The sequence below is a fragment of the Balearica regulorum genome, chromosome 11 (genome assembly GCF_011004875.1).
Source record: "Balearica regulorum gibbericeps isolate bBalReg1 chromosome 11, bBalReg1.pri, whole genome shotgun sequence".
In the NCBI taxonomy this organism is placed as follows: domain Eukaryota; kingdom Metazoa; phylum Chordata; class Aves; order Gruiformes; family Gruidae; genus Balearica; species Balearica regulorum.
The window spans coordinates 24,206,895-24,232,310 of record NC_046194.1 but is presented as its reverse complement, the minus strand read 5'-3'; the positions used below and the strand labels follow the sequence as shown (position 1 = coordinate 24,232,310).

At 57.7% G+C, this 25,416-nt stretch overlaps 1 long non-coding RNA gene across 2 annotated transcripts; it reads left to right on the top strand.

The window, feature by feature from the left end:
- The first annotated feature begins 482 nt into the window (after positions 1–482).
- Positions 483–7,752, top strand: LOC142603410 (uncharacterized). 2 transcript variants are annotated; one of them, XR_012837337.1, is made up of 4 exons: positions 483–644; positions 1,213–1,318; positions 3,252–3,414; positions 5,330–7,752. It is a non-coding gene; the product is annotated as an uncharacterized LOC142603410 (long non-coding RNA). The 2 variants fall into 2 exon arrangements; XR_012837336.1 differs by having other exon boundaries at positions 513–644; positions 3,252–6,553.
- The last annotated feature ends 17,664 nt before the right edge of the window (positions 7,753–25,416 follow it).

The following is a 25,416-nucleotide window of genomic DNA, read 5'->3' as shown; positions in this document are numbered from 1 at the left end:
CGACTCTCTGTCCGCCACAGGTGCGAGCGGCGGCCGCGCTGCGGTGTTGCAGCCCGTGGAGATTCGCCTCTTGCCGCGGTGGGGGCAAAGGCAGCAGGTCAGGGTAAACGCGGCAGCTGGGCCGCTGGTTGCGAACAGCCTGGTGAGGGAGGCCCGCGCTTCTCCTAAGGCGCGCCTTAGGGCAGCGTAACCCGGCTGTGCGGAAAGGTGTTCGCTGGCAAGCTGCCTGGGGCGAGGTGTGGAAGGAGCCTGAAGGGCCGGGGCTGAGCGGCAACGTGGCGAAGCGCGTCCGCCGCGCCTCTGGGTTGCTTGCGGGAGCGTCCTGTGCCCGGCGTGAGCAGGAGGGGCGTCCGTTTCCTCCGGCGCTTGCCCGTCCGCCACCGAAGGCCTGTCCTGGAGGAGGTGTAGCTCCGCACACGAACGGGGCGGGCGTTACCGAGCTACGGGACCTTAACGCAAAAGTTGCCATCTAATTATATTGTTCCTTTACATTTTAAACACTGAGCTTCATTCTCGGGCTTTTCATAAAACACAGCCGTTAATATATTTTCAAAGAAGCACTAAGATTTTTCATTTGCTTGATTACGGGCACTGAAAGTGCACCGGATAATCCTCAGCCCTCAAGACGAAAGTTACATGAGTTGGTAATGCTGGGGAAAAAAAATAATGCCTTTTAAAGCAAGTATTTAAGCAGCATCTGAGCTGGCCTTATTACATCTATTTCCATCCGCACAGTTGGCAATTAAATTATCAGTGAAAAGCAAGGGAGATCAGGGGATACAGTTCCTGTGAAAATCTTTTTATGACCGCAAAGTCAACAAGTCAGCATTTATAAAAATAATCTGCAGCCTGCACACCCTGGGAGGATATTGGGTTGACCTCTGTCCCATAAAAACCTAAGCTGAAAATAAAAGGAAAGTCATCTTGATAATAGTTCTTTTTTTACAAACTCTTATCGAAGAGACCTTGTTTCCCCTGCCTAATGCAAATGGAGGAGAGAAGGAAAGGCAAAGCTGCTTTCCCTGCTTGAAGTCAGTGTCCTTTGCCCTAGGAAAGCACAGAAAGCTTCCCCATCCACTGGCGGGTTTAGCCACCAGGTAGATACCTGTGAGGGGCTCAGAAAGGCGGGGGAGTCCTGTACTGTCACAAGGACAAGACAACACTTGTCCCCTGCTGATGTTAATCACCTGGTTTCTCCTTTTTCTTTGGCAGGTCTGCCCGGACAACACGTTCCAGCCAGCTTGGGGACAGGTTGCAAGCAGTGCTGTGCTCAGCGCTTCCTCGGGCAGGCCAGTGTGCGTGTGGCTGGCAGTCAAAGGCAGGTTAAAAGCTGCTTTTTTCCATTTCTCTGACATTGCTGGAGTACCTGTGGCCTTATCTGGATCCTTATGTAGCCTTTGCCTTTTCCCCCTGCGATATCTGAGCAGCTGCACCCTGAGATTACAGGAGGTAGAGGTTGGAAATGGTTTGTACACGTGCCCTAATCTTTCCTCGTACCTGCATCTCTGTGCAATCACAGCTTAACAGAGCCCTAAATTCACCTCCTTAGAAGAAACTGTAAGTCAGGACTTGTTAAAACCTGGCTTGTGAAATCTTCTGTCAGCATTGGCAGTTGCATCTGCAGTTTGCTAGATCTGGAACTAGGGATGACAAAGCTTCCTCAGAGCTTAGGAGTGGCCTGGGTAAGTCAGCTGTCCCACAGGTTTCTTCCAGAGCTAGAATGGTAAAATGTGTCCTCTGGAAGGAGGCAGGGAGAGAATGTCCCTCCTAAGTGTAATCCCAGCACTGCTTTTGTCATTTTTCTCCTCAATCTCTTGGTGGATTTGCTATTTTTCCCTCAAGTTCTGCCCAAATGTTGGCAGAGTGGAGTATGAGCAAAACCACTTCTCTGGGTCTCTGCTTCCTTTGCTGCCCAGGAGCTTTAGCAGTGATCTTCCCCAAGCAGCCCAGCTTTGGCATCTTGTTTGCCATGGGAAGCGTCCCCCTTAATCTTTGTCTCTCAACTTTTGAGAACAGAGCTTTGAAATTCATACCAGATCAGCTGCCGCATACTTGGCATGAGCTCCCCGCACCCCTGTTAATCACGCTGTATACCAGCGCTGCCCCAGATAACAGCTTGTGCTGTTTCTCGTTAGGTCAAGCTGATGAGCTTTCTGAGGGTTGAGCCAAAAGAACAGCTACCATAGTTCGTGGTAGCCTGGTGGAGCTTCATTTCCATGAAAAATGGAAAAAAATGGGATAGAAGGTGCTCTAGAAATAAAGCACTAAGATCTGGAAGCCTCAGGTCAAAGTGATTAAGACTGCTTTTCAATTACCAACCAAACAAGCAGACATCACCCCATACGCACACTAAACAGCTAGTTAATTCTAATCTGAATAAAAAACAAGCAGCCAAGAGCAAGGAAGTTGGAAATACGCAACAAAGCTCACACATCTAAACCTGTCCGACTGCTTTATCCTAAGGTACACCAGCTGGTTAGACAAAAACATGATTCAGGGTCTTGTGCTCCAGGAATTTATGCCTGTCATTAATCCCAGTCGTTTCATTATTACCAAAAACTTAAAAACACACCGGAGATTAGCAAGAATGTATGGAAAGTTGGAGCGGTTCTGCTCGCTGTATGTACACATGTTGTAATGAGCGGTTCTGCTCGTATGTATGCATGTTGTAACCACTAATTGGGCAGGAAACCATGAAACAGGCTCAGCAGCAGAGCTCGGGCTGGTGGGAAGCAAAGAGGCGTACGCCGATCGACAATACTGAGATCTGGTTGCCTTCACTGACCTCACCAAAGCTGTTCTGTGTCTTTTCCCCAATGCAGAAAAAATATCTTTTGGGAAATTAAAAGAAGAAAAGAGCCTGGCAGCACAATTCTTTCCTTTGCAAAATGAGTCATTTAAAACTTACCCTTAAAATAAAACTTCAGAAGAAAACTGGGTTTTGTGTAGAACAGTGCTGGGGTGGGGGAAGAGGGAAGATACAGTTAAAGGTTCAGATTTAAACCCAACAACTCGGATGCTTAATTCCCAGCTGATCCCAGAAAAAACCCCAAGTTTAAAGGCGGTTCCTCTGAGCCTGCTCTTAACCATATCCACCACTGAGGGATGCTGCGCTCTGCGTTTCCATTAGCTTGTCTTGTGAGCTTGCCAGGAGCCAGGCCAGGGTTAGGTGGCTGTTGAGTATCTCTGTTGTAACACCCAGGGTTTGGAGAGAAAGGTCTCTGACGTGTCCTGGCCTTGCTCTCAAGCAGCAGTCACAGGCCCTGCCGTTGCACAGGAAGGTACCCGGAGGCCCCTGCACTGCACAGGACGGCGCTTGGAGGCTCCTTGGATGCATAGAGGGGCAACTTGTGCGTGTGGAGCAGGAGCCACCATGTCCCCAGAGGGGTTACTGGGGATGAAGCCTCTGGAAAGGTCAGTCCAGACCTGTTTCTTGTGCCTGAGCTCGAATCCCTCCGTTGAGCAGCTGCTGGGGGAGACTTGGACTCCTGGTTGCAGCAGTGGAGAGAGAGCATAGGTACTTGAAGTAGTATATCAGGCAACAAACTTTCACCTGAAAGTTAGAAATCTCTTTGCAAATTGGGTGTGTTTGCCTACACATATAAATATATGTGGATATTTAAAAATATATCTCCGCTGCCCCAGTGAGCAGGGCCATGTGTCACCCAGATGGGACACAGAGCTCACCAAACCTGGTGCTGAGCATGCTGTGCTCATGGTGGGTCAGAGCTTTGCCAGGAGGTGCCTGGGGACCCATGTCCCAGCCTGGAGCACCTGCCTTGGTCAGGGTTTTTTGCCTGGTGGTGCGAGGTTGCCAATGTCAGTCCAGCCTTGCTAGAGAAATGCCAGCTCCCTTCCAGGTGGGTTTTCTGTGCCGGCTGCCTTCCTTGGGCTGCTCCCTGAAGCACTGGTTGCAGCTTTAGAATTAAGGAAGGGGCAGATGTTTGCTTTGCAATTGGCTGTTGTGTTCATGCTCTTTCATGCCATCATCTCTGCCACGCTGGGGAGGGTATCGCTGGGCACTTCCCTGCAAACTGGCCATTATTGGTAAATGAAATGGTGGCTCAGTCTCTTCAACCAGACCAGGGGAGCCTGGCTGGGCACAGAGGGAGAACAGTCCCTGGGGAGAGGGACTGAGGCAGTTGCATTGCCTGGCTGGTGGGGAGGGTGGGGACAGGGGGCCAGGCTGGGTGAGCTCTGCACCCTGGTGTGTCCCTCTGTCCTGGCCGCCCCAGGCTGCAGAGGAGCCTCCCGAGAAGGCATCATGGTTGCTGTGTGCCAGGAGCTGCAGGTCCCTGGCAGGCAGGGGCAGAGCCATTTCATTCTTCCCTGTGCCCTGGGGTGGCTGGGGAGCAGGGCTGGTGCTCATGGAGAGGTCTGGCTTTGGGTGCTCTGCTATTGCCAGCGAAGCTCTCGAGGACTTGGTTATTGCTTCTGGGGTGAGCCGGGGGGGGGGGGGGGGGCAGGATGGCTCCACGGCCACCCGTGTCACACTGCTGACCCTCTTCCATATGTGACTGGCCTTGGGGACAGCTTGGGAGCAGGATGGAGATGCCACAACTGGCACCTTGGTTCCTCCAGCATCCCCCACCAAACCTAAATCCCAGTGTGGCTTTGGGGGTCTGAGCACCCCATTCCTAGAGGGGCAGGAGGGCCCAGAAGGGATCCCATGCTGCCTGCCTGGGAACATGGCAATCCTGGGAGTGTCTGCAAGGACCCCATCACTGAGATGTTCGTTGGGTGGCTGTTTCTGGGGCCGTGAAATGGGTGCAGGGTGCTGCACTGCAGAGGCAGTGCCTGGAGTGCTCTTTCCTCATGGGAAAGGCCACCCGGCTTGGAATTTACCTGTGCACTTGGACTTGATCTGTGCAGGAGCACAGATAAACCTGAGCTCCAGCATGGGGCAGCCCTCAGGGACATCTTACGGACCATTTGCTCACTGAGATGGTTTGGGAAGCTGTCCCCCTTTGCTGAAGGTGCAGGTGTGAGCAGGTGTCCATGCTTGCCCTGCAGCCCCCACGAGGTGGAGAAGTTTTGCCATCAACACCCTGTGCTTTATGGCGATGTTGGGAGCGCTTTCGGCAGGCCTGGCTGCCACTGCACGGCTGTCAGGTCCGGTGGGGACAGTGCAGCGCCCAGTTAGGGGCGGCCCCGCTGCCAGTGTCGGGAGGGAAGCCCCAGGCTTGGCTGGAACTGGGCTCTGGGGCTGCTGGAGCTGTGGGCACAGGGACACCATTTCCAATTCCAGTTAGAGATACAAAGAGTGCCTTTTTCTCCCCTTCACTGTCTGAAGGCGCAGGGGCTGGGTTTCAGCTTTGTCTCTCTCCAGGGGCTGCCACAGAAGCGGGGGGCTGCGTCTGCCGGCTTGCTCAGCTCCCCGCAGCCGTCACCAGGAGCTGCGCCCAGGAGGAGCTGAGCAGCAGCTGGGCATGGCAGCACGTGCTGGGCTGCTTTTCTTTTTGGAAATAAAAACTGGAACAAGCCACAACTGAGACAAGGCGATATTTGATTTATTTGCTGCATTGTTTATTTAACTGCTGCTAACAGCTCTCAGAAAGAGGCATCTCCTCCTTGGCTCCCCAAGTCCTTGTCTTCTCCTGCAGCGAGCTCTTGCTAGCTACCAGGCTGTCAGGTTATCCACCTGCCACACATATGGCAGGTCCCCCAGACATATGGACGGCGCGGTTCCTGCAGGAAAACCCCGTAATGACCCACCAGGCCAGGCCAGTGGGGTCCCAGCTGCCAGGCACGGCTGGTGCCTCCTCCTCACAATTTGGTTGAGGCTCGGGATGGGTGCAGGTCTGCCTGGTTGTGGGGCAGGCTGTTGCTATGTGGCAAGGTGGTGGCGACTGGCATTCCCTGCCTGCTGTGGGAGTTCTCTATGTGGAGATGCTGCCCTGGAACTAAGCTGGTGCTGCAGAGGTCTGGGTAAAACGCTGCTATGGGGCCAGCACCCGCAGACCCACTGGCAGAGCAGCTGTGGGTTTTGCTGCCAAAGCTCTCCCAGCTCAACCCCTGTCCCAGCACGACTGCAGAAGGGCCGGACCAAACCAAGTCTTGCATGGCACAGCTGCCAGCGTGATTGTCCTCCTGGATGCAGCCGGAGCCACTGGCAGTGGGGGGACGGCTTCCCTCTGGAGCAGAGCTGTGGGCTGGGGATGCTGCATGTTTTCAGGTTCCCTGTGCCCGCTGCCATCGCAACAATGGTGCTGAGCACCCCGGAGCTGGGACTGTGCCACGGGAGGTCGCTCTGCCACCGCTGTTCGGCGTCCCCGGCCCCTGCCCCGCAGGGCCGCAGCTGTTCCCGCTGCACGGAGCCAGAGTACACTGTGTTCGCCCAGAGTCCTTGATTAAACAAAATGTTTATGCATGCCTCTGCTCCGACGAACATCTTGGCTGGCTTGCATGAAGCCTGTTCTCTGCCACAGCTCCAACTGTGCCGGGGTGCAAGCCCCAGCTGCTGGGAGGTTTGGGGAAGGGTCTATGTGGTGCTAACTTTAAGGAGCCTGCTGGCCTTCTCTGGATGGTCCCCACTCCAGGAACCCCCACCCTCAGTCCCTGCACCCCCAGCTCTTCTACAAGGGGCTGTGGCTGCCAGGAGAGGCAGCTGCCCTGCAACCCCTTGGTGCCAAGGGGAGCTGCTGGCCCCTTTGAGGGGCTGCAGGGGGGTCATGCTTTACTTCTTTATCCTGGGGGGGTTGACACATATCCCATGAACGCGCTCCCTGTTTCCCACTTGAGCAGGGCTTTGGCACGCATCTTGAGATTTCAGGAACAGCTAAGACATTTCCTGGGCTCCAGGGTGTCTCCTGGCAGTGCAGAACACTGTTCCTGACACTGTGCCGTCTCAACACCCTCCTGGTGACCACCCACTCGTCATGACCATGTACCATACCATGGGGTAGGGTGGGGCACCATCCAGGGCAATGGCAAGGCTAACACTGTTCCAGGGCTGGTCTGCTTGCAGCTCTGTGTCCGCTGTCCTGCCCAGTGCCGACCAGGATGTGCTTGCTTCCTTCCCTGCCCAAGGGACTGTTTGTGCCAGTTCTGCACATCTGAAGTTAACCGGGGACAGGCTGGCCCCGCTGGCCTTGTGTCATCTCTCAAGCAGTGTGCAGCTGCCCGGTCCATGCCTGCACGGCAGCCCTCAGCCACATATGCCATCATTATATTCATGGTGTTGCTCCCGCTGACACCTTCAAACCCCTCGGAGGGAGTGGGATAACTCCCCTCCAAGCTCTTTCCCCTATGGGGAGGGAGCAGCATGCCTTGGGCAAGGGAGGACGAGCATATTGAGGTCATTTACAACCCTGCCAGGTGAAACCAAAGCCAAGGAGAGGTGTTTGGAGGTTTACAGGGAACTCTGGATGTAGATGTGACTTGGAGATGGATACTAGTGCTGACATCTGCTCCATGGACCTGAAAGTTGAACGCTGCCTTGGAGACTGTCACTATCCCGTGTTTGTGTACATGCTAAGGGTGTGCTGGGAGAGTCTCATGAGATGGAGCGTCCCAGTGTGCAGAGTTTAACAGCCTAATAACACAGCTAGGGACAGGCAGGCAGAGAGGCTGGAAGAAACTTGTGGGATCGGTGCCAAACTCTCAATCTTTTGGCTGGTAGTTGGGTGATGGGTACCTAGCAAGAGAGACCAACCTTGTGTGTTAGCCAGCCCTGCGAGGAGCGGGGAAAAGGGGTCTGCAGGACTGAGACAGGGCCAACAGCGAAGCTTCGAGCTTGGTGCCTTGAATTCAGGAGACAGAAAAGAGGAGAAAATGCTGATGGCCATCAAGTGCTGATGGCCACTTCAACGATGACAGCCCTGCACTGGAGTCCCAGGCCTGACTCACTGCCCAGGGCAGGCTGCAGGATTGTTTCCCAAGAGCACTGGCTTTCAGCAGAGCCAGTTGCCCAAGCAGCTTGCGTGCCCCTGCCAAGCTGTGCTGTGGCCCTTGTGAAAGGGTGGAAAGGGTGTTGATAAACACTCCAGGGCATGCCAAGTCCTGCGAGACAACAGCTGATGTGCTCGGGCTGCAGGGAGTGCCCGTGCGATGAGAGGAATTTTCCACTCCTCTATGGCAGGCGCGTCTGACCCTGCTGGGGAACTGTCCCCAGCAAGGCAAAGACTTACTTGCTGGTGTCCCAGCTGCCCCTGTCTGGCCCTTGTGGACAGGATCCTTCCTCCCTTCCTTCCTCCCTCCCTTCCTCCCTCCTTCCACTCTCCCTCTTGCTTTCACTCTCTCCTCCTCTTTCACTTCCTCTTTCTGTTTCTCTCTTTCTTTTCTCTCTTTCCTCCTTTTCTTCTTCTCTTTTGCTGCCTCCTGGACATGCCCCTACTGCCACGCTGGTGCCCCTGTGCTCATCCCCCTGACATCAGGGCTGGCAGCGGCAGAGCTGCAGAGATGGCATGACACCCCTGCCTGCGGGGAGTCCTCCAGCAAACCCTCAGTGCATGAAAGGGACCCATGCCCAGGGCGAATGCCCTCACTCCAGCAACCAGGGGGGCCATTCTCCCTGTGTCCCATGTCACTGGGGCTGAGGTCCCTGCGTGGGGTGGACAGGGTGGGCAGGGAGCAGATGTGCATGGCTGGGAAGGCACCACTGATGTGTCAGCTATATATAACTGCACTTGCCACACGTTGTGGCTGTGCTGACCTAAGAACACAGGTGGATCATGGTTTTAATGCAGAGTAATTGCTATTATTACCAACCTGGTATTATGGAGGAACAAATAAGCTTTGGGCACACCACCTTCTCTCCTGTCTTGTGCCCACATGCAGTGGAGGTGGGGAAGCGTGGCGAGTCCCCAACGGCAAAGGCAGGCGTGGAGGCAGACCCGGCTTCCATCAAGGGTGTCTGGCAGGGCAGGAGGAGGCCTTTGTGTTCCCTTTCTCCCTGTCTTGGTTTGGACCATCCACTCTCCCTGCAAGCTAGAGCCACCCTGGGGCTGCTTCCCTCCGCGTTACCCATGGCAGTGTCGGCAGAGCTGCGATGGCATCTTCGCTGTGGCCTCAGAGAGGAGGCAGTGGAGGAGGAAGGAAGGTTTCCTTTGCTTCTGTGAAAAAAAAACTGGCAGTCCCCAAAGCCAGATTTTCCCACCAGGTAGAAACAATTCCCAATTCACAGGTTTTCCCCAGGACTCCCTTGTGCTCAAGTGCCATCACCTAGAACTGCCTTGGCAGGGCACCTGCCTATTGCCTGCTCCGTGTCTCACCCACAGGATGAATAAAAATGATTAATTGGGGTTTTACTGCACAGTCAAGTGACTGCTGTAGTTACAGGATCCAGCCAGCGTCACAGCTGCTCACAGCCCAGAGTTGCTCGTACCATTTTGCACTCGGCTGTCCCTCCTGCACCATGTGCGATGGCTGTGCCAGCCCAGCCGGGTGCTGCTGTGGTGGAGCAGCACCAGCACTTGCTCTGACGCTGGTGGCAGATCAGGCTCCCCCGTCCCTTCCCAGGTCCCTGCAGGCTCAAGGCTGGTGTGTGCTGGATCAGGGCATGGTGGGAGTCAGACCCTTGCCAAGGCAGTGGCGGGCTGACGGGATGCACTCCCTGGGAAAGGGCACGTGCTGGGGCCTGATGTGTGGGGAACCCGGTCTTTGGATGGAGACAGGGCAAGAGAAAGGGGGAATGTGTGGTTTGCTCATGGCAGCAGGTGGCTGGGAACAGAGGAGAGGCTACTTTCTCCTCTTGGCCCCAGCTCCTGGCATCGTGGCTTGCACACACAGGCAGAGGCTAGGGCAGGCAGCGGGGCACTCGGTGCCTGCACATTCTCCACTGGGGAGAGGCAGAGCTTAGGCAAAAGGCATCAGAAGAGGCAGCAGGTCCCGTCCTGCCCCTGGATACTTGGGACATGGTGTTCTCTCTGCGCAATGATAAGGACAGTCAATAATAAAAACAGCCAGGCGGGACGCAAGCCCAGCCTCCCGCCAGCGACCTTCAGGAGCTGGGTTACTGGAGCAAGTGCAGGTGTTCTTGGCAGTGGCGAGAGCAGCGCCTTGTCGGGAGCAAGCCGAGGGTAAACAGTGCTGCTGGATGTGCACGGTGGAGTGTGCGGTGGTGCTCCCCGAGCGCACGGCTGGCAGCCTCCAGGCACCCCCCGGGTGCACGGCCCTTCACACCTTCGGGTGGCTGCCCTTGCACAGACGCTGCTGCAGCAGCTCACACCCATGCATGCACACGCTGTGCACCTCAGTAAAGAGCTAGGACAGTAACGAAGGTCCCATGGATGCACGGGGATGCGTGTGCTCGTTACCCTGCTAACAGCACTGGTGAGGCACGGCCAGCCAAGCCTCTGGAGTAACCCTGAGCACTTACATAACAATTTGCATTTACAAACCGCTGCACAAACATGACCCGCTCGCTGAGAACACAGCCGATCTCAGCAAGATCCTGATAAAGCAAAAAAAAAAAACCCCAAACCCCAACGCAGCTCCTGGACGCAGCAGATCAGGACTGTTTGGGTCTTGTGACGTGGGAAGGTTTGCAGTGCCCTCGCCGAGCAGTGGTGGTGGGGCTTCAGCTCTGCGTAACAGCCTGGAAGGTTCGAGCCAGCTGAGGGCTGACGTGGGCGTCTGTCCTGCAGCACGTTCTGGCTCTTTCTTAGCTTCTTGGAGCTGCAAGGTTTTGCAGTTTTCCAGGGGGAAAAGGGCTGCAGGGCCACACACAGTACCACCTCCTCCTTCTGCCCCGAGAGGAGAGAGTCCTGACTCAGCCCCACTCAGGATGAAATAACCTTTTTTTTTGGGGGTTGCAGTCAGAGGACCCCAGCCTCAGGCTGGACTCTCACTGCCTGATGAAGATACAGGCTGTTTCTTTCTTTGCTGCCCACAGAGCGCTTCCTTCTCCTGAACATAGCAAGGGGTTCAGGATGTGCTATTTCATGTTGTGTCCTCTGTTTCGGGGACAGGGCAGCAACATCCCCATCAGTGCTCTCAGTTGAGAGGCTCCGGCCATGGCAGTGGTACACCATAGCGCTGGTGGGTACCATGTCCCTCACACTCTTCTCTCCCACTTAGGGTCCCATGGGGGCTGGTCCTTATCCCAAGCCTGAGCGTGACACCAGCTGACCCCAGCTCTGCCAGCCCCCTCCAGCGGTTCCTGCACTGCCACAGCTGTGTTTCACCCTCTCTGGGCATCCCAAGCCCTGCACATCTCCCCAGGTCCTGTCCCATCAGCTTCCCTCGAGCACCCCCACATTGCTCTGCGCTGCAGCGTGACGAGCGCAGGACCCCCAGGCCTGCTGGCACCCCATGGAGGATGTCCCTTGCTTGGGCTTTGGAGAGGTAAAGGCTGTTGCTGGCATGGTCGGGAAGGCTGACTCTTGCACGCCACGGCTGCGTGTGAGGAGAGGAGCTCGCTGTTGCGTGCAGCACAGGGCAGCTGGTGCTCCAAGGCACGTGCTTTCCCTGTTTGGTTCAGGAAGCCCTTCTCCTTCCCACCACCTCCCGCCCCGAGCATCTCTCCTCTTCCTCTGGGCACACAAAGCAAGCCACCTGCTCCAGCCCTTTGAAAGTGTCTGCGGCAAAGATTCACTGAAAAAAGCCTAAAAATAGTTTAGAAATGGTGGAGGGGGGGGGAAAAAAGGGCTCTTTATCATTCAGCGAACAGCAGAATCAGTTGCCGCCTGGCAAAAACGAGAGAGGAACTGGGAGTTAAAAATAACATCCGCTCGCGGGGAGCCGGCCCGGGCCACCGAGTTCCCAGCTCTTCTGCAGGCAGCCAGCCTACACGGGCAGACCACGCTCGTGAGAACCGTGCTCCTGCACCGCGTCTGAACACCACGCCCCGCTGAGCTCCCGTCTGGGGGAGCGCGGGACACGGGGACCCATCCCAGCGTCAGCTGGACACTCTCCATCACTGCGGGGACAGCTGCCTGTGCCCCTGGGAAGCCGTTCCCCTGCAGAGAGCAGCGGGACAGGGTTAGTCCCAATACACCATATACACCCAGTTCCCACTAACGCAAGCTTGGGCTGCTGGGTTTCCAGCAGCTGCTGGCATGGAGAGCAGGGACGTGGCTGGGGAGGCCTGGGAGAAGCCATCAGAGTGAGGGGAGCCAGGCTGTGCGTGTCTCCTTCCCGGGCCTGTACTCGCCGCAGGATGGCTTGCAAGCTCCTTGTGCAGCAATAGCCTGTTCACTGCTACAGCAGCCTGAGTCTAATATAGAGGATCCAGTGCCGCCTTGCGAGGTTTCCCTGCGGGAACAGACAGCTTCTCATAGCAATTGAGGGAACCAGCCCCTTGCAGCCCATTCATAGCTAGCAGGCGTGCAGGCTTTTGGGTACTTGTGGCTTTTCCTTGGCAGGCGCTAGAGGCAATCAGAAAGCAGAGTTATATAAAAGTTCGTTTACAGAGCCTGGTCAACTGGATCCGGCAAATGCCCACCACATCCCAACCCTCCTGTGGCGTGCAAAGGTCAGTTCCCTGGGGTAGGGAGCAGCCTGTGTAAGGTGGCTAGCTTTGCCGGGCCCTCCCCGCCATGGACAGCAGTGAAGCCAAGTGCTCCTGATGTCAGGAGTCTCTCCGCTGCTTGACCTCAAATGCACCTGGAGCGGCGGCGGAGGCTTCCAGTGAGCGCCGCTGCAGCAGCGATGCCTTATCTCGCTCTCCATGCTGTTGCTTTGCTCCTCCCAGGGAGCAATGCGGCATGCAAAGCGGTGAATAAATACCCTGGGCTCTGCTCCTCATCCCCTGGCATGACAGCAACTGCATCGGGAGACTGCTATTTCTGATGTCCACACTGGGGACATCCTGCCTATGGGAAGCTCTTCCCAAGCCTGCAGGCAGCAGTCTGGGCAGCTCTGCCTTCCCGCGGCAGGACAGCCCGGAGCACTGCATCTCAGCTTTCCCTTCAGAGGAGCCTCATATCAGGGAGCAAGGGGACTTCAGGCTGAAGAAATGGACTCCACAGGAGACTAACCTCACTGCTTTCAGATGCTGCGGGCTGGGTTTTTATTCCTGCCATACGCTAGTTCAGCATCTGGCCCCTTCCTCTTGTCTCCCTGCCAGGGGCTCCTGAGGACCTGGTGGAAGTCACGAGCGAGCAGATAGCATCTCACGGCCAGGAGCACGCAAGAATGGATAGAGGGTGCGCTGCTGGCACAGGGAATTGCAAAGCAGAGCTGGAGCCAGAATTTGTCCCCAGAGCTGAAGCCTGAACCTGCCGTCGTTTCAGACAGGTTGAAAACAAGTCTGCCCTGGGACCACATAAAAGTGCAGGAGCCTGTAGCTTTCTTGCTGTCTCTGATCTTGCTTGTTCACCAATGTGCTTGGTGCAGAGCCGTTGAGGTTGCGCAGCTCCCCAGGACACCCTGTCCTAAGTGAAGGGAAACCACACAGGCTGCCACAGAGCCTGCCCTCACCACTAAAACCCTGCCGGGACACGTCCCACCCCATTCCCTCCATTGCCTGAGGAATCCATGGGGCTTCCTTGGTCAGCCCCCCGGGGCTCTCCCCAGCCCCTGCCCGTGGGGAGCTTGGTGGGCAGCAGGAGAGGTTCCTGGAATGTGGGGGCTCCTGAGCTGGATGTGGAGAGCAGGTGTTGTGCCAGCCCTGGGATGGTTTTTAGAATCACGATTTCACAGGTCAGTGGCACCAGAGGACTTGCAAAACCAAATGGTTTTCCCAGGACTCACAGGGCTGCCTCTGGCCAGGCCACAAGCTCCCTATGCATCTGGCTGAGCGCTGCAGGGCGAGCACGCTGCCTGCCCTTGTGTGCCTCCTGCCTGGGCCACCGTCCTCTCCCTGCTCTGCCTCATGCGTGGTGACGGTGGCCTGAGTCAAGGCGTGATGCCCGGTCACGCTGTGGCACCCCCAGCCTCCCGCAGCTCTCTGGCCACCACGGCACACAGCGTGACCAAAGCGGGTGAAGCTCGGGAGGGCTGTGGGTGGGTGGTCAGCCTTGCTTGTGTCCTCAGCTGGGTGAGCCCCAGCCTGAACAAGTCTGCAGCATCCCCTCCTCCGCATTCACTTGGCTTCTGCTCCATTCCTGCTCGTCCTCTCTGCTGCTCAGCTTGGCTGTCCTCCCTTTTCTTCCAGAGCGGCCATGTCACTGCATTCCTTCCCCGCCTCACCCCACCTCCTGGACAGGGCTGCAGCACACCCTGCTCCTCACCTGCTGCTTGGTCTCAGCCCGAGGGTGTTTCATCCCCAGTGACCTGCGCTGGGAGAGGGGTCTTGGCAGATTCCAGGGTGATGTGCCTAGCTCCTGATCATCAGACACAGGATCAGACCTTCATCACAATCCTTTGGACAGGGGCAAAGTCTGTGCTAGCGATTTGGCCTCAGCCCAACCTTGCCTTCTATAGTTGCTTGAAAGCTCCCAGTTGCTGCTGGGAACTGGGACCCTGTGTCACTGGCTGAGATGCTCCAACCGCATGTGATGCAGCCCCAGTAAGGGATGTTGGACCCCAGCTGTGGAAAAATGCCCTCCCCTTTGATCAAGTAGGGGTGTCCCCCTTTGTGGGGTGGGCTTTGTGCCACCTGAGGGGCTGTTGGAACTGTGCATCCCGGCCCCAGTTCAGACCTGGGTGCCCAGCCTGCAGCTCTGCTCCCAGCACTACCATTGCCATCATCTCAGCTGGGTACAGAGGAGCAGAAGAGCCTTGGAGAGTCTCTCAGCGTTGCTTATTTTCCCTTTGTGGCAGAGAGCTCTGTGTGCCTCGTGTCCTCCTGGTGGCTGGGAAACTGAGGCACAGCACCGCGCTGTGCCAGGGAGTGACACCCTCTTTGGGCTCAGGAGCTGTGCAGACCCTCCTGGTCCCTGAGTAGGTGACACCTGAGCACTGCAGCCCCCGCAGTCCCTCCTTGCCTCCAGAAATGAGGCTGCCCTTCCCGGGGAGAGGCACGGACTGCCCGAACGTAACCCAAACCCACTTCCCATTGCTGCCCTTTGGCAAAGCCATGCCGACATGCTCCCTGGCACACAGCTTGCCGTGGCCTTGCTGTCCTCCGTTGTTCTCTGCCCCAGTTCACAGCAGCTACGTGTAGGGCAGATAAGGGCTGTGCAGGGGGAGGACATGCCACCGGGTTGCGCAGCGCTGTTTAGCCCTTGCTCCTTCCCCTGCGCAGCTGGCGCGGCTGGGTGCGGGGGGGCAGCCCTGGCAGCACCCCGAGCCCGCCGTGGGGCCGGGAGCATGGCCAGGAGGTGGCAGCAGCCCCTCACCGTGGTGCCAGGCTTGGGGTGCAGGGCTGAGACCCCTGCAAAGAAGCATTCCCGCTGCTCTGGTCCCTTCTCTGGCAGCAAGGAGGGCACAGGGAGAGGAAGGCAGAGCTCCGCGCTGGGCTGCGAGGGCAGATGCGCTGGAGGGGCCTTTGGGACGAAGACCTGGGCACCTGGCAACTCTCTACGCAGCGCCTCTCTGAGCGGGCACAGCTGGGCTGTGGTTTAAGCATCTCGCCGCCAGGCCCTGCGAGGCGTTGTGGTTTGAGGCAGCAGTGTGTGGAAGTCGGAAAGAACAAACTGTTCAGCCGCCAGCCCTTCCAGCTTCTGCTTTCGAAGTTATCTAACAGCCCAAACAAACACAGAAAGCGCTGGCTCAGCCGCATCTGGCTGGCCCAGCCCAGCAGCACAGGGCAGGCACAGCCTGTCCCGTTCCCAATCCTGCAGCCAAGCAAGCCGTGCCGGGTCATCGCTTGCTGCTGCTCTCCGTGGGGTGAGCGAAGGGCTCCGCTCCCCTGTTCCCCGCCGTGGCTGTGCACCCCCTTCCGGCACCACCGCAAATGCCACCTGGCACGGGGCAGCTTCCCAGGCATCCCTCTCCAACCACGGCTGTGGGTCACTTGTCGCCGCAGAGATGGACAACCTCCGTGGCTTGGGAGGGGTTCCCTTGCACTTTGCCCAGTCCTGCTTGGCCACTGGGAAACGGCATGGGATCGCCGTGCCAATGCCATGTGTTGGGGTGCAAGGGCAGGGAGGGAGGACTGGCACAGAGATGCTGCAGCCAGCCTGTACAGAGAAAGAGAGCGCTGACCCACCATCCCTGGGTGCTTCAGTGCAACCCACAGCTCCGGAGATGGGTGCGGGCTGCTGGAGCCCACAGCCGGGGGAGGAGCCACGTGGTTCAGCCACGCGTGGGGACAGGGACGAGCCTCCGTGTCCAACGAGCTGTGGGACCAAGAAGCTGCCAGCTTGAGGGATGCAGGAGGTGACCACAAATGGTGCAGAGAGGGGGAAGCCGTGCCTGGAGCTGGGCAGCAGCCGAGAGCCTAGAGCAGGGTCCCATGGGTGGCCCTTGAGCCCCGGCCGGTGGCAGAAAGGGGAAACTGTGGGCTGTAATCAGCTCTGAAAAACAAGGCTGTGCTGTGGTGTCTTGTCACAAGTGCCGAATTCACACGTGGGGGTGCAGGTGGGAGGGGGAAGTGGGAAAGGGGTGGGGAACCCTGTTACATAGTGAGTCCTCCAGCCTTCCTTCCTGTGGCCGCAGGCTGAGGGTATATAAACAGCTGAGCTATAATTATCTGGGGCTGGTGAGCAGCGAGCTCCCGGCTGCCACAGGCACGGCTGCGGGGCCGGCGGGCTCAGAGCTCCCCAGGGCTGGCACCCACAGCCCAGGTGGGCTGCGCTGCGCTGCTGGGGAGGGAAATGTGCCCCCCCCCCCGGCTTGCTGCCGCTGCAACGGGAGTGATGGGGCTATGGAGACCCCGAGGAGGGGAACACCCCGGGAGGATGAGATGTTTCCCCTGACCACATCGGCACACGTTCACCAAGGGTGGGAGGAGAGGAGAAGCAGCAGATAAGAGTTAGGGCAAGGCTAGGAACTGCTGGGGGGCTTGGGGAGGGTGAGAGTGTGTTTTGGCTGGTCCTTGTGTTAGAGAAGTGCTAGTATGGTGGCAAGACCAGGCAGAGAGGGAAGGACCAGAGTGAGTTTGGAGATTGTCCCCTGGAGCAGACAGAGGTGCGTGGTCCCAGGTGGACAGCGGTTGCGTCCCTTTTGGGGGGCACACCTTGGCTTTCTGCTCCCACGCCTGGGTAACATTGGGCCAGGGCAGGCTGAGATAAGCTCTGGTTTGGGCTGGGATTTCTGCAGCTAATGGGAAACAGTGAGCTGGGAATGAGGAGCTAAGACATGGCACGAAGACGCCCGGTCATTGCAAAAGGTTTTGCCAAGGGCTGGCTGTAAGACGTGGAAAGCGCTTAGGGTTAGTTTGTGCTTAAAATTTCCAGCTCCTCCAGCCTCCTCACTCTCAGCTGAGCAGTGTTTGCTTTCATTTCCTCTCCATGTCCAAAACAACAAAAACAAAAGACACGCAAGAGAAAACAGCGTTCGGATTTGGCAGTAAAGAAGGAATCCATCGTTTCCTACCCGAAAACAATCCACACTTGGCGGGGAGCTGGGTAGGGAATGGAAACAGCCACCTGAAAAAGCTGAATTGGTCACAAAACAGGCCCAGCTGGGCTGCCCAGCCTGGGGCCGGTGGTCTCTCCGGTCACTCCGTGATGCCCAAAGGCTGGGCTGCTGACCCCAGGGAGATGCTTTGGGGTATTTTAGGGCACTTTGGAACAGGCCGTTAACTCTCGAAGAGCTCAGCGTCGGTGAGCTCAGGGCTGGAGGTTGCAGGTGAGGAGGTGTCAGGCTGTGGCTCCAGCATCGGTGGTTGCTTGTCACAAGGAGGCAAGCTGTGTCTGGCATGAGCACACCTCCTCACGTGGGTATGAGGCTGTGCTTCGTGCCGTAGCCTGGGGTGGTTTGAGCTGGCTCTGGCCACCCTTGAGTCGGATCCTCTGCCCTCTGGCTATGGATTCCTGGCCCCCAGTGCTGGCTTGAGCCATTTGCATCTCACGGGGTTTTTCAGCCCGAGCCCGGTGCTGCTGCACAGGGCTTGCTGTCTTCCCGCAGCTCAGAAGAGTTGGCAAGTCTCAGGTCCCCATGCCACTTCCCACCCTGCTGAGCACCAGCTGAGAACAGCCTTCAGCCAGGGACAGCAAACCGGGGGTCCTGAGTGCTTTATCAGAGAATATCAAATGGCGACGGCAGGGACACTTTTATGACAGGACTCCAGCGGTTTGGCAGAAACCCCTTCCCCTTTGAAGAGAGAAGGGGACAAACCCCCATGCGCAGCCTGTGGTCTGGATGGATGCAGGCACAGGCATGGTCCCTGCAGATGATTTGCAGCAGGGTCAGAGCAAGGAGGAGCTCCTGCCCTGGTGCAGAGCGCTGCCACCTGGGAGGGCAGTGCAAGCTCCTGCTGAGCAGTTCGGGAAGCAAGCCAGCGCCTGCAGCCCCATCTCACCTGTCCTGCTCCTCCTCTCCTGCGGGGAAGGGCAAACCCGGGATTAGCTGTTCCCAGCACATTCCAGGTATTTACCTCGTGGGACTCCCACTCCGAAGACCTTTGCTGATGAAAGACGCAGACCTGGAACAGGCATTTGGCTGATGAAAGACACAGTGGAAGTTGCCAGCAGAGCAAGTTCCCTGTCTACTTGCATCAGGCTCCCAGGTTTCACTGGGGTGAGAGGCATGGCCAGGACTCTGTGCCCTGCAAAGCTTTCGTTTGTCCCATTGACCTCCTGTCCCAAAAAGAGATGAGGGAGCTGCTGCTGTGGTCTGGTCCTGCTGGGGAGACCAGCAGGGGAGCTGGAGAGTATGGCTACATCTGCACGGGTACCCTGGAAACAAGTGGCTTCCTTTGCTCCTCTTCCCCACTCGGCTGCCCTGGAGATAGCCTGAGCAGGGACAGGTTTTGGCCCAGGTCAGATGCAGGACCTGTGGCTGGAGGGTAAGGGGTGAACAAGAGGGGAGGATGCTGAAGCCGGTATGGGAGTCGGTGTGGCTCCGTGGGTCTGAGGGGTACCGTGCTGCAGGCAGAGGCAATGCCCTGCAGCACCAGCGCTAGTTCACATGTCCGAGTGGACACCTACCCACACAGGCTGACCAAGCACTTCTCTTCCGTGGGTGCAAGCAGAGGGTGAAACTCTCACACTGCAGTGGTGTAATCCTGAAATCACCCCTGAAGATGCTCGCCCAGACTCCACTTTGCAAGCTGACTCACGGTTTGGGGGATGAAGTCGTTTTAATTTTGGAAGATGCCATGCCCACAGGGTGCTTTTCTCAAGCAGCTCCAGTGGCAAGCGTTCCCTGTCAACAATCCCTGCAGTTATAAAACATCCCTGAAAGAGCAGCAGAGCCTGCTGGGTGTTTGCCGAGCAGCCAGGAGCGCATCGGGCGTGCAGGCAGTCGCGCTGGGCTCTCCGCATGTCTGCGACCCTGCGGCCCTGCTGTGCCCCCCCACCAGCCTCCTCCCAGCACAATGTGCTGACCTCAGCCTTACATAAATCTCCTTGTGGGGCAACGGGGAAAAAGGAGAAACAGTGAAAACCATGGACATTGGGCAAAATTTTTACAGCGGCTCCATCCAGCTTGGACAATGCAAGGAGTCTGGAGGGACCGTTCCTTTGCCAGGCACCGGGCTGAGCGGCAAGGCTGATCCTGAGCCAGGACCACGTGTGGTGGGGTATTTAATGTAATCCAGGGCTGCAATGAAGCATTTGTCCTCTCCCCTGTCCTGTGGAGAGGACAGGTTCTCAGGGCAGAGGTGATCTCCTGTTTGTGTGGGCAGTGCTGGCTCTGGAGCACGGCACCGGGGCTGGGGGCAGAGTGGGGACCCGTAGGTGGCCTTGGCAGAGGGGATCCCAGCGGGCGCTTTACAATCATTGTGTGACTGCCTTGGCTTGGACTTAAGGGCGGTTTGTCTCCAACCTGGTAAGAAGAGCTTCCCCTAGCATCTCCTTCTCCAGAGCCTCCCCATCCTGGTGCAGCAGGACCTGCCTGTTTCACCCTCAACCAAAGTCACAGAGGGGCTGGGTGTGGGGTCGGCTGCCACCAAAACCCAGCGCACTCAGGGGTGAATCCCAGCTCTGTGTCTTTCCTTCACTCACGAGTTATTTTCTCCCAGCACAAATAGATGTGGACTGGCTCATGGGCTCCGTTTTCTTCTTTGGGCAGAGCGTTGTGCCAACAAAGCAAAGCTTCTTCCTTATCCCTCCCCTTTCTAATTGTTTCCGTATGGATCTAATTTCACCACGTCCCAGCGCAGGGTTGGGTTCCCTGCTTGCATAAAGTTGAAAACAAGGGGCGAGGCACTGGCTGTCGGCAGGAGAGCTTGTCCACCCCGCAGTGCCCTCGGAGCATAGATCAGCTTCCAGGCTTGGCTTTTCCAGGTGCCCAAGACCTGTGGTCCTTCCTCAGGGAACAAAACACCGGGGAACGCTTCTGTTGGTGCAGCAGGGACCCAAGCAGGGCTAGGAAGCCGTGGCTGGGCTATGTGCTTTGTCAGCCTCTGGCCCCTTCCCTTGGGCTCCGGGTCACTTCTCCTGGGGCAACCCCTTGCTCGGAGGTCTCTGCCACAAGTGCCCACATCCCTCCTGCTCAAGTCAGACCCTGCAATGGATTACTGGGGTGAGGGCCAGCTGAGGGGGTCGGATAAAGGATGGCATTGGGGTGCACTTCCCAATGGGATGTCTGCCCTGCCGCATTTCCCCACTGCAAGCCCAGGGTCTCCCCTGCTTGGCTCTGCAGTGCCTCTTCTCCGTGCACTGCGGCTGTACGGGCTGATGGGAGGAGACACCGTGGAGCTAGGATGGCCTGGCCGTGCCAGCGGCCCTGGCAGCTGGCCATGTCCCGAAGGAGAAACAGTAAGCCCGTTTGACGCTTTTTGCATCCGGTTTCTCTTCTGTCTTGGCCATCTCCTGGCACATGCTGAGTAGCGTGAGTCCCCTCAGAGGAGCAGTGTCACCTTGCTGGTGGGAACCGAGCGGCAGCAAGGGGGCTGTGACAGTCGTGGCAGATCAAGGAGTAGGGGATGCAGCAGCTCCTGGCTGTGCGTGGAGACCTTGGGGGGAGACACGCTTCCCCTGCACCCAGCAGCCACTGGAGTGTGTGTGCTGGATGTGCTGGAGGAGACATCTGCCTGCCCATCTCTCCAGCAATGCTGTGGGCAAAGGCAGGTGCTTTCCTGTGCTTCCCCCTCCTCTGACCCCAACAGCCACATCTTTGGGGGTAGCTCCCCTCCAGCTCTCCGAGGAGCCAGGCCTGAGGATAGCAGCAGTACTGGCTGAGAACACCAGGCTCTGGCGGACCACGTTGGGGGAATTTGTGCCTAGGTTGGGGGGATTGTCCTACGGTTGGGGGAATTTGTGCCTAGGGCAAGAGGATAGCCCTAGGAAATGCACCGGGGTTGAGCCCAGAGATAGAGCACCTTAAAGCCCAAGAAGTGCCTTTAGCTAGAGGCTGCCACTGAGATGTCCCAGCCAAACTCAGTCGTGTCCTGGGGGTTATATAGAGGGTGGTGGGTGAATCGCCACCCACTCCCACCTACTCAGGGACCTGCATGGGGACCCAGCCAGCCTGGATGGAGCTGGTGTTGTGCAGCTCAAGTCAAACAGAGCCGGTCCAAGCCCAGTTCAGTGCACTCCAGGCTGGGAGCTGGAGTCTGCAGTTTTCTCCAGAAGCTGCAGCGCTGGCTCTTTCCCAGGCCAGTCTGGCAGTGTCAGTGGGCAAAGGTGGTCCTCCCCAGCCATGGCAATGCCTTGATGCTCACCCTCCTGTTGGAAGGACCAGCTGAGACTCGTGGTAGTGAGGATGCTCTGGTAGCTCTGTACTGGCACGGGGCGCAGCCAATACTGCTCTGGGGACCTGGCAGCCCAATCCCTCAACCTCTTTCTTTGGGTTGCAGCTCCTGCACTGTGGTTTGCCCATGAGCCACCCTGCCTGGCCGGGTGTTAGCCTGCCCACAGGGACAGGGCCCTGGCTTCATGTGCAGATGGGGCTGGCTCAGCTAAGTGTGGCTGTAGTGTTGCATGTGGCCCCAGGCGTGCACTGTACTGTTTGCAAACAGGAGCTTTGCAGACACGCTGACTGCTGCTTCCTCCTGCTGCACCGTCTTGGCCCAGGGAAGAGCGAGGCAAGGCTGCCTACCTGCTGCCTGCAGCTGGCAGCCTGAGGGCAGCCCTCTGCCGTAGAGGGCTTGGACTTGGGCAAAGGCTGGCTCTGGGAGCTGGCATGGCATATGCCAGTTATAGGGTTCTGGTGTCTGGCAAGGCTGCTGCGTGAGCCTACCTGCTCCTTGCCTGCCCAACATAGACGCAGAGAGAACTTGCCTTTCCCCAGGGCATGATCTGGCAGCATCCACTTGTGTTTAATTGAGTTTACAGAAGCACTGTGGTCTTTGCAGAAACCCTGCCTCCAGAAAGAGGGATCATTGCAGAAGACTTTGCACTGCTCAGAGGCTGGGTGCCAGTGACTCACTTGGGATGGGCTTTGATCTCAGTGAGCTCCGTCGAGGGTCTGGAGCTGTCTGGTGTTCTGCATGGCTCCCTGCCATCCCTATATGATACCTCTCTCTGTGAACTCGGCACTTGGCAGATGGATTGCGTTTTGAGGAAACCTCAATTTGTGTGCATCTGGGCTCTCTGGCACGTGTAGCATCCTTGCAGTCCATCCTAAACTTACGGAAGTGTATGTGACCACCAGGAGGTACAAGAAGGGGGGTGAACTCAGCCCTTCGTTTTTACAGAAAGCACGACGTGTGGCTGGTGCTTTTGGTGAAGAATACCTGGCTATGCTGTCATCCCCCACAGCGGCTGTTTTCTGCCCCTGTCTGAAAAGCTGACTGTGTTTTGCACCCGCCTCCCTGGGGAAGGAGCCCTGGGTCAAGTGCCTCCAGTTTCACCATGCTGCTCTTCATGCTTCACGCTCCTCCAGGGGCCAGGGACTCAGCAGAAACCTCCTCTCGCAGCTTGTGGGGTTGCTTGGGGATCTGCAGGGCTGGGAACCAAGCTGGCCACACAACCCCCCCTCTCAGGTAGTGGGAAGAGAGCAGTAAGAGAGCAGTGTGATAGAGCAGGACCCCTGTACAGGGCTTCCACCCCAGAGCCTGCACAGGTCTACATGGTGCCGCTGCTCCTAAGGCACTCATGAGTGCCAAAACTGGCAGGGCTGCAAAGCCCTCCAGGTCTCCCCATCCCCTTTGGCCCTTCAGTAGACATTGACTACTAGGTCCCAGACTAGGTGGGAGCCAGTTTGGATGGGCCATGTGCTCACAGGACCACAGCGGCAAATCTGCCTGGAGAAATGCTGCTGAGCTGGTCCATCTGCACCGTGAGTCCAGATCAACGGCGTGAGCAAGCCACCACCTCCTGCTTGTTGGTCACCTTGCACCCTGTTTGCCCAGCTCCGATCATGACTGACCCTGGAGGGGTGATATCTGGTGAGTGGCACCATGGAGAAACCCTGTGAGCCACATCTCAGCGGCAAGTGAGTCCCCAGCAATGCTCCAGCCCCGGGGGTCTGCACCACTGGGAGCCCAGCAGGTCCGAGTCTGCCTGGTGGGGTGGGGGGGAGGGTGCTGCCAGCAGCCGGCGTGACTCAGTGGGTGCTGCTTCTCCCTGCTATCACGCAGTGCTCGGAGGCGCCAGGCTGGCTGTGGGGTGGCGAGGCTCTTCCTAAGTGTAGCTCGTGTGGCCACGAGGCATGAGTCACGCTGATGGGGAGACGGGGAAGAGCTTTTGGGATGGAGCAGGGATTTGGTGATCTGACAGAGCTGCGGAAAGCAGCTGGCTCCCAACACCTCAGCCTCCTGGGTGCCATCCAGCCTTGCCGGAGGTGAGACGGTGCTCCCAGCACTTCCCGCACGCTGGGCCATCCACGCAGACCTTGTCTGGGGTGGGTCTGGGGTGACCTGGCTCCAGGGGAGCCCCGCTCCATGGCCTGGGCTGTGCTTGGGGACCCACAGTGGTTGCAGAGCTGGAGATGCTCAGTGGCTCACAAAGCCCTTTCTGTCTGCGGAGGACTCGCACCACTATTGTCCCCTGTCCTACTTTCAGTGCCGGCTGCACACACTGCTCATCTTTCTAGGTCAGTGAAGAGGGCCTTTGTGTGCCAACAAAAGTGGTTCTCTCCCCATGCAGGGTCTTTCCCTCGCTCCTCAGATCACCCTGCTTTGTTTGCACTGGTTTTGACTGGAGCATGAATTATCTTCTCACGTGCATCCATCCTCCTGCCAGAGCTGCCAGGCCTGGCACTGCCAGGCAGGGAGAGACGCTCTCTGGCTGATGGGCTCTGCCCGGCAGTGCCTCTGCCTGCGTCCCCGGAGCAGCGGTGGGGCAGTGCACGCTGGCTGAGCTGCTCAGGGATGCAGACCTCGGGAGGGGTGATGCTCTGGGCAGCTCAGGTGTCCCCTGAGGACAGTGGCACGGTGGGAAGGGCAGGGGCAGGGCAGTGTGAACTTTGCTTCTACCACTTGGGCTTCCTGGGCATGGAGGGTCTGGCAGGACTCTGCCGTCCAACACCCCAGGATAGGGCTGTGGGGATGAGGAAAGCACTGTCAACCCGCAGCTGAGATGGAGCAGGGGTCATGCCTGGTGGCTGTCTCAGACCCCTGGCTACCCAGAGACCACCTACGGGGCTTTCCTGGGGAGTCCAGAGAGCGTCAGCCCTGGGTGTCTCCCAAGTCAGACCTTGGCTTTCCCAAGGGAGGATTTGCCCTGAACCAGGAGACGCAGAACCCACCACCCCAGCTGCCTCTCAGGGGCTGGGATTATCCCTGGTGTCTCAGTGGGATGTGTGGAAAAGCAAGAACGCAGGACCGGATGCAATCAGGGATGACAGCAAGGGAGGGCAGGGGCATAAGGCAAAGACAGAAGGGCAGGCTTGGGAGGAGGCCAAGAGACAGGTTTTTGCTAGCAGCAGGCTGAGGGCTGTGAGCAAGGAAATCCGCTCTTTTATCACCTGGTTCATCCTTGCTGGGTTCAGGGATAAGGATCCGAGGGCTCCCCTGGAGCACGATAACCAGCTCCGCTACGCGCTGTCCTTCCCGGGAGCAAAGCCCTGCAGGGCTGGGGGCAGAGTGGGACCCACAGCGGGTGCAAGGCTGGATCTGGGGACCCTGCACCCACACGTGCGTCTGTTCACACGCACGTCCTGCCTGTAGCTGGATCCCAGGGGATCTACGCACCCATGTGAGAGCGTGCCTACGCACGTGTGTGCGCACATGCCCTGTGTACGTAGCTGGATCCCACAGGATCTGAATACCCGCATGAGAGTGGGTGTGGGTGTGTGTGCAGGCATGCTCCCTGTACACAGCTCAGCCCCAGCACAGCCGGCAGCAATTGCTGCAAGACTGTTCTCTCTCCTATTATTCCTTGGCTTTTTTTTCTCCTCAAAACCCAGTATTTAAACATTTCGCACCCCATGAACATCACTGCTTTCTCTCAGCAGCTAAACTGATGCCCTGTGTGGGATGGGGGGGTGTGAGGACCTGCAGGCATGTGGTCCCTCCGTGTTGGGGCCGTTTCCCCTCGCTGTGTGCTTCCCGTTGCTGTGGTGATGTGACACGACATGTAGGCTGCGTTTCGAAATGCCCATCCGATGGAGACGCACGCAAGCTATGCACAACCCGGCATCTCCCATCTTCCTTCG